The sequence below is a fragment of the Eptatretus burgeri genome, chromosome 8, assembly GCF_056783735.1.
Source record: "Eptatretus burgeri isolate ZD-2024b chromosome 8, Ebu_testis_v1, whole genome shotgun sequence".
NCBI lineage: Eukaryota > Metazoa > Chordata > Myxini > Myxiniformes > Myxinidae > Eptatretus > Eptatretus burgeri.
The window spans coordinates 42853415-42862545 of record NC_140968.1 but is presented as its reverse complement, the minus strand read 5'-3'; the positions used below and the strand labels follow the sequence as shown (position 1 = coordinate 42862545).

The window sequence follows — 9131 nt, the reverse complement described above, 5'->3', positions numbered from 1 at the left end:
ACGTCCCGCTTTGATGCAACCCTGCTTCGATCGGACACTTGACTCTGACCAATGACGTTTATTATTATTCAATTTAATTCATAATGGGATTCAAATAACTTCAATTCAAAACAAATGGAAGGCCAAATACTGTAGGTGCAGTACCGCATTGGAGTAATCAGAAGGAATCTGAACAAGCGAAAAAGCAAAGATGAAGTCATCAGGAGGAACCTGGATAGGATAGAAATAAAAAATCAAAAAGAACCCACATTAAAAAGAAACTTAAATAATTCTGGCTGCCAGACCATGCATCCATTCAGCTTGAAATTTAAAACATATATTCCACATCACTACTTGATAATAAATGTGAAGTTTCACATCGATCTACGGAGTGGTTCAAGAGAAAGAATTTTTAAAAGATTTTTGTTCAATCCAATATAGGCCATGGGCTACATATGGCTACCATGCAACCCACCCCCCCCCCCCCACATCTCAATGAACCTATGTTTTTCTGAATCCCCTGGATGTGCTGAATAAGAAATTGAATGTTAACATTGAAAATATAGGGATGCACTTCCGGTTTTGACCCTATAATTAATGGTACCCTAAAAACCACTAATCGCTGCTCCGTGTTGGTCATGATTTCTATGCCTCATCATATCAACTTGTAGAATGGCTCAATGAAGGTCAATGTTGACATGTGATATACCAAATAATAGCTGATGCTATTCTGCTTATTTTCATATGTCTGATAAGTTGTTACAATACATATTGCCTAAATCACAGTCATTTGAATGAGCATACCCCTATCCAGGGATATTCGTGCACTGACTGACACTTTCATGTTTCACATTTTTTATTTTACTGATAAGTTTTGTTTTATATTACAGAATCTCGTACTCAAAGAACAATTAATTAAGCTTGACAAGTAAATATTTCCACTTTGATTTTATTCTACAATTCTTTCTTGTTTTTCTATTTTCATATTGCACCTGAATGATGTCGAATTCATCTGACCTCGGTGACGAGAATGCGCCTCCCCCAAAGCGATCAAAGGGTGGCCGAGATTGTAGTTCGCTCGTGTGCATTGTGCATGTCCTAGGATTACAATATGGACCATTGCTACAATTATCTGAAAATGAGGATGGTTACCAAAAATTGGATAAATTGAAGGAGATTCGTGATAAGAGACTCGCCCAAAATGCAGGTTCTGTTCACCAGATGAAGGACACGGGTTATCTTATTCCTGATGTCATAAAAGAGCACCATCATGGTTATCATAGGGTGTGTTGTCAGCGTTTCACCATGAACATCAATCGTTTGGCTCAACACTCGGGTTCACGAGAACCATCATGTTTCCGACCAAGCAGACGCAGTTCAGCAGATCATATGTTGTTTGCACCAGACTGTATTTTTTGCAATTCTGAAGGAAGGAAAAAAGTTAAAAGCAAGGGGGCGTGGACTACCGAGGGCATGAGTAGCTTTATTTCTGATGGTTGGCAAACAATTATAGAGATAGCCGAGAAGACAAATGACGAAAAACTGCTCACATGGATTAGATGCCAGGATCTGTTTGCATGTGAAGCCAAATTTCACAAGTCATGCAGGACAAAGTACCTACAGAAGCCAGAAAAGTGGAGAAGTACCAATGTCCAGAACAAAGATAAGCAAGTTCAACTGACGGAGGCTCATAATCATGCATTTCACGATGTGTGTGAGGTCATCAACACTGATGTTCTACGAGACAAGAAGATGGTGAAACTAACTGATCTTGTCAAGACATACATAGTCAGCTTGGAACTCACAGAGTTTGCAAATCCAAACTTCTGTGCAGAAAACTTCAAAATCAAACTTTTTAAACACGAAGAGTACAAGGACAGATTGGCCTTCTGCAAACTGTATTCCTCAGCAAAAATGCAGTCCAATGTCGTGTTTCATTCTGACATTGACGTGAACAATGCAGTCCGATTAGCATATGAGCTCGCTTCGACAGATATGATACAAGAAGCTGGAGCATACCTGCGTCGGGTGATTTTTGACAGTTTTGCTTTGCCCAATGAACTAAAATGGCCACCAACTGCTCAACATCTTGGAGATGTGAAGGATATCGTACCATCACAACTCGAGAAATTTCTCAGCTTTGTGATAGGTGGAAAAGCCACCACTCGTACATCGAAGTCACATCGACTGGTATACTCAATAGGACAAGACATTTGTCGAGCAGCTACCAATGGTGAGTGGAAACTCCCAAAACACATTTTGATATGCATGACACTCCGCCACCTGTTCAGGAGTAAGCGACTGATCACCTGACTGAATCGAATGGGACATTCAGAGAACTACTCATTTTCATTGGAACTAGAAACAGCTCTTGCACAGGCTGTGGATGAAACTTCAAATTTGTTGTCAACTCAAATCATCCGATCTCCAGATGCACCTTCTGTCTTTCACTCTGAATTTGACAACTTTGATCAACTACTAAATAACCTCACTGGAATGGGATCAATCCACACTGCCCATGGTATCATGCTGCAGGATATAGAAGGGAGACCAGAGGACCACGGAGGTACCCGTGTAGAAATACCATCCATTCCATGGAATATGATAACAAAACAACTCTCTAAACATCCAATCATCTGAATGTCTTCCAGATTGTTATGTCACCCAGCGTAGGAGTCCTCAGATAACGATTGAGCAGTGAACATACCCCGGTGGTGAAGATGCCCAACACAAAGCCAGAATCAACCATTTCTTGTGGATGCTGATACGACAACAAAATTGTTTGTCACAACAAGTACCTGGATGGACAGGATTCATCTCAATGACTGGTCAGAGACCCGAGACTCTCACCACCATAGATTACTACCCTGTCATAGCTAGCCCCATTACTGACTATAAAACAGTACAGGAGTGTTTACGTTATGCTGAAGAAGCCACAAATGAAGTCAAGCAGAGGTACACCATCACTACGTTTGACTTGGGGGTATGTATGAAGGCTTATCCCCTCGTTTGGAACAACCAGGTCAGGTACGAGAAGCACATCATCCTCATTGGGACGTTCCACCTGATATGTGCCTACATGAAGATGATTGGAAAGAAGATGAATGTATCAGGGCTCTCTGACATACTGTTGGAAGCAGGCTTAATAGCATCTGGTTCCATCGAGGGTGTGCTGTCAGGGAAACATGATGACAGAGCAATGAACTGCCACAAAGTCATGTTGGAATGTCTCGAGAGACTTCTTCTTTCACAATATCTGGCAAGCCATAACGAAGCTGATGTGTTTGCATCTCCAACAGAACAATCAAAGAAGGTTCTATATGATATCACACATACCCCATCTGAGGAAACCATGAATACAGCACTTGCAGATGAGGAGTTGAAAAGGTACATCGAGGGATTTATGCAATATCGGGATGATTCCAAGACAGGAAACTTTGGTACAACTGCTCAATTGTAGGTATCGCACATGGACCACGTTTGGCTGGTGTTAACACACACATGCTGTGAAGCACAATGACTTCCTTCTCTACGCCCATTGTCTTCATCTGATGTCTGATTATTCTTTAGTTTTGGAGGCCAGAACTATGCCAGATATCTTACATTCTTCTTTGTTCATTGCAAATATCGAAATATCCCATCCAGGAGCCACAGAGTTGATGCAGCACGCTTCCTTAAGATGAGCCAGTTGTGTGACACAGATAATGACACATCAATCAAAACTTCGCACAACATTGATATGGCTAATCTACCTCCATGCCGAAAATCGTTAGAGCAACATATCAGGAGAGTGAATTACCAGGTTGGAATATGTAAGAGAGCGCATTTCACTGATCCTGATATCCCTCTGGCTACTGATGGCCATGGTTGGACAATGGTTGATGGCAAAATGGAGCCGTTATGGTATGACGGAGATTTACTTCCACAACAATTAATAGATATTGTTGAAGGTTCACCGACTGATGATGAGGACGAATCGGATGATGATGGTCCACTTCCTGCAGGAACAGACTATCCTGCTGGAGACAGTTGAGACAGTGATTCTGATTAAACCTATGTATGAACATTGATATTTCAAATGTGCTTATTAATGAGAGGAGTGTTGCATGATTATAATTACACAACTACATGTACCCATCAAGGCGATTATTATTTTGTTGGTGCTAAATTACAAATAATAATAATAGCACAATTACAATGTACGCGCGAGAATCATTCTTGAAAGTGGGGTTTGGACCAACTTTCAGCAAACACCAACAAAGTTCAAAATGTAATTTCACAACTTATCAAGGTATCTGGCTAATATTGGTATTAAAATAATTCTGTTGCCGACTAGAATGTTATGAATGACTTTTAAATTGATTATCTTTGCCATATTTATCAGTAAAATAAAAAAAATGTGAAACATGAAAGTGCCAGTCAGTGCGCGAATATCCCTGGATAGTTGTTATTAGATTAGTGTTAACTGAGTTGAGTTAACTTCAACTTTTCCTTTCTTTCATATTATTATGAGGCATAATAAAGAGGTTGAGGCCCAAGTGAGGCCAATCCCCAGGATTCCACAACTAGTCAGATGTTTAGCAACACAGGGAGCAACTGTTCGCAGAATAAAACAAGTTTTCTTCAAGATCATAAAAAGGCACCAATATAATGAGTAAAGCATATTATTCATAAGATATTTATATAAATACAGTACATTATCAATGAGTGAAAATAAGCCCTGCACTATACGTCCCCTACCGATGTGATGAGTCCAAAAAGGGCATAACTGAAAAATTGATAAATGCCCTGAAACTCGAACTTGTTCACCAACTTATCATAACTCGAAGCACCTGCTCCCTACGGGAGCCATCAAGGGGGTCATGTTAATGCCTATTTTATTCCAAGGGGTCCCAGGATTCCACACCCAAAAAATGGTTACGATCGGTTTAGCCGTTTTTGCGGTACCTGGGAACAGACGGACCGTGAATTATAGTAAGATAAAGCCATGTACCAAGTTTTAGTTGAATATGTTAAAGGGTATGGGGAAAAGTGTGAAAAACCACAGGTGGGATGGATGGACGGACAGACAGATGAAGAGCAAATCTATAGATCCCTCCGGTGAAACCAGTCGGGGACCAATATATATATATATATATATATATATATATATATATATATATATATATATATATATATATATATATATATATATATATATATATATATATATATGTACCTGTCTGTGGTACAAAAAAAACACATTAACCTGTAGCCAGGAATAATTAGTAATGTTGCGGTTCTGCGAAGCCAGCGCTCCACTCTGAGGCAATTGCAAACAACATATAATAGTCCCGAGACAGTTATTTCATTAGTATTCATTTTAGATAGCCCTCCCTGATGTCTAGTGGGTTATGGGACAAAATGCGTTGCAAGGGCTTCTGGAAGGTAGGTCTTCATTGTTATTCTCTATTTATTTTGTTTGCTTTTCTGCCCACACATTGCTCCCCCTTCTTCATGCATACATGCACGCATAGCCACAACTAATTAGCATATGCTGCCAAAACGCATCCAAACCTCATGCCATTACGCAATTGATGCTCACCTTTGACCTTTACCTTACTCGAACACCAATGTACAACGTTTCTACAACCATCACAACGCCTTCATAATAATCCCCACAACATTGGACCCCAACTCAAGCTTGCCTACACTCACCATTGATGCCAGGCTGACCACAACCACCTCCATCATTAACTCACCATACTACAACTGCTATGTTAAACCACTGCTGCCATCGCAAAACCCCAGTTTTCACCAATGACCACCACCTCCCTCTGGACCAGCAGGAGACAAGAGAGCGGCCTATACCCTTATAGATACTCGGGTCTGGCTTTTCTGGTGTCTAGCTCAGGCACAAGTGTGTGCTGTGTGCAGTTCAACATCATTGGGATAGCCCGAGCATTTTGCTCAACTGCAGCCCCCATTTGGTGTCCAGCGCATGTTCGTGGCCGGAGAGTGCTGTCAGATGCCCCATGTTATTGAAGGAGCTCCGTCACATGGCAAAGCATGGAGCAAATGAGGCCATTTCCAGTGCAGAATCCTCTCCTGGGTGGAGCTAGCACTGGGGCAATGGTCCGTACACCATTGAGAGCATGGGGAAACACCCATAGCTCCACATGTCCTGCTCTCAAGAGCTACCCCTGCTGGGGAAGTATAAAAGAGAGCTCTACTCTCTGGCCCGTCCTCTTGCCTGCCCTTCTCTCATCTGGCTTGCCCGCTCTTCTCTTGCATCTGGCCCACCATTTTATGTTCCTGGAGTCACGTAGTGGTGGAACAGAACAGAGTCCACCTGCGAATGGGAGACAACAGACTGAGCACCGCCTTGGCCCTAAACATTTGCACATACAGTCCTCTTTACACTCGTGTTAAATCTATTCCTCTCACACTTTCTTTCCTCCATTTCACAACCCCTTGACCTACATCTTTACACCTTCCTCTCTGCATGACACTACCAGTCATTGCAAACCTCATCAAACCTCCTCCAATCACGCAGCATAGATGCCCTTAGTCTTTCTCCCCACCACATCCGAAGCGACTGGGAAGCATGGGCCCGTATGCTACACCAGGTATTTAAAGAGGTTGCAAACACCTTGTACTTTCTCTCTCCTTCTTTTCTCTCTAACTTACCTCAGGGTATGTGTCTGATGGTGCCCATGATGTTTATATAAGAAAATATTGTCGAAGTTTCGTATCAGAATAGCTCTGTTCTGTGTCTTTGTCTTGTTAATACTTGCATTTCTTTTGTCACATATCATCAATCCTTGCTTTCCCCTGCTGTACATATTGCTTTTGGAATAAAACCTTTTATTGTTCCACATGCCTTTCCTCAACCTCACTTTATAAATTAATTGATCTAATTGTGAATGTACCCAATTCGTCCTGTCTTTTCCTCCATTGGTAGAGCATAGTCCTTACGTAGTTATCCAGGAAGTTTTATCCCACCAATTTGCTTGTATTAGCCGGTGCGTACTTGGCAGCTCTGCTCGGTTACACTTGATGTGGCACGTTCCATGCAAGTACACATTGAGGGCATGAGACCCCCCCTCCCCCATGGTGCGGCCGCCACAGGTAAGGTACCATGTAAAGCAGTGAAACCTTGCCAGGATTGGCAGTACCGGCATTCGTCGTTGCTTAACAACAAGCTGGAGCACAAAGTTATTTGTTCCCGGTGGCCTCAGGACCGGGTGTTCGGGAGGAACTTAAGCGCATCCCATCATGATGAAACTTGAACCCCGGACCCGTAACAATATTTTTGAAAGGTTCTCCTGGCTAAACAGTTGCGTGGGCCCCACCTGAGGTTAACAGAGCTACAGCCCCATACTTTCAGGTATGATTGTACAGAGTGCCCACAAAGTCCCTATGCATGCAGTTAGAATTTAGTTCGAATTTATCTGTATGCTTCCCTCCATTCTCCGCACAAATTTGAATTTTTCTCTGTGTTCTTCTGGACATCTTCATTGTTGAGGGTTGGAGGTCATAAAAACAGCCCCTGACAGCTGTTTTGAGGTCTTCAACTGTTGTTCGGCAAAGATGAGAAATTTCCTCTTTCATAATGTCCCAAAACGAGTTGTCACATGTTGTTAAGTCCGGACTTTGAAGAGACCACACTATCTCAGATCCACGTCCAATCCATCATCTAATGAATTTGTCGTCGAGATATTTTCTAGCTGTGAGAGCATAATGTGCTGGTGCACCATCTTGTTGCAGGATAGCTGAAGATAGCTGATTCTTATCAGGATAGCTGAAGACAGCAGGAAAGCTGATTATTGACAGATGAAGACCTCAAAACAGCTGTCAGGAGCTGCTTTTATGACCTCAATTCCTCAACATAGAAGATGTCCAGAAGAACATGGAGAAAAATTCCAATTTGTGCGGACAACGGAGGGAAGCATACAGATAAATTCAAATTGCGTGCATAGGGACTTTGTGGCCACTCTGTACGACAGCCAATACTGAGAAGATAATAATTTAATTCTCAATTTTCATCGACCAGTCCACCCTGGAGAGGGAACATCCACAGACACGTGTTTCGAGCATGTTGGCCCTCATTCGTGCAGAGCAGAAGCTGTTCCCCAGAGTAAAATAGTCAAACCCAACAATATATAAAGTCAATATGTTGTTCGTCTTTCGGCTGTTCCCGTTAGGGGTCGCCACAGCGGATCATCCGTTATGATCCGCATACTGATTTGGCACAGGTTTTACGCCGGATGCCCTTCCTGACATCCTGGTCGCCTCTTACGACCCAGGGATAAGGATTGGGTTTCGCCATGATTCCGGGCTGCTCTACACCCTCTCATAGCACGGACTAGCGCGTCCCGTCCTCAAGCGATCCTCCAACCCAACCCTCCGAGTAGCCGGATTACAGGCGCACACCACTACGCCCGGTTATATAAAGTCAATATCACACCCAATATTGTTGGATTTGTCCCGTTTCGTTTCTTAGTTGCTCTCTTTGTGTCTTGTCTCCGTTTCCATGGTGGTGCTTGGTTTATGTATGTAGGACCTGGTTTGTTCTTTTCATGGCATTGTTTGCCAGTTACTTATTCTTGAATGAGCAGTGCCGCCACAAAGCCCACAGTATTGATTTCCTTTAAGGGGGGTGATTTTGGTACCATTCATCTGAGTTCCCTGGTGGTTCTCCTTACCATTGTTTTCTGGACGTTTGTTGCTTTCTATTCTAGAGAGTTATGGTCTTTCCCTGAGAGGTGTCAGTCTCATCAATATTTTGGTGACAAACTCTTCTTCTCGTACATAGACATGGACACCGAGCAGGATTAAAAACAAAACCTGTCAAAGAGTGGAAGAGCTCCTTGTGATCCAACAGCCATCCATATCTCGGGCCCAAATGTGTCTGCAGATGTCCTTTTTTTTTTTTTTTTTGTATACCTTGGTCGAGGCTCGTATGAGAGCAAACACACAACTCACAGCAAGGAGGCATAAGACAAGAGGGGCGGGAGTGGAAGGGACAAAACAGTGGGGAACAGACACATTAGGTGAACTGTGGAAGGGAGAGGGATGGGGATGGGATGGGGAACATGGCGAAGAGAAGATGGACATTTCAGGTACTTTCAGGAAGGAAAGCAGGAGAAATGAAGGAAGTGGGCTTGGGT

At 42.7% G+C, this 9131-nt stretch overlaps 1 pseudogene; it reads left to right on the top strand.

Moving 5' to 3' along the window:
* Positions 1 to 904: 904 nt before the first annotated feature.
* Positions 905 to 3499, top strand: LOC147021611 (uncharacterized; annotated as a pseudogene).
* The last annotated feature ends 5632 nt before the right edge of the window (positions 3500 to 9131 follow it).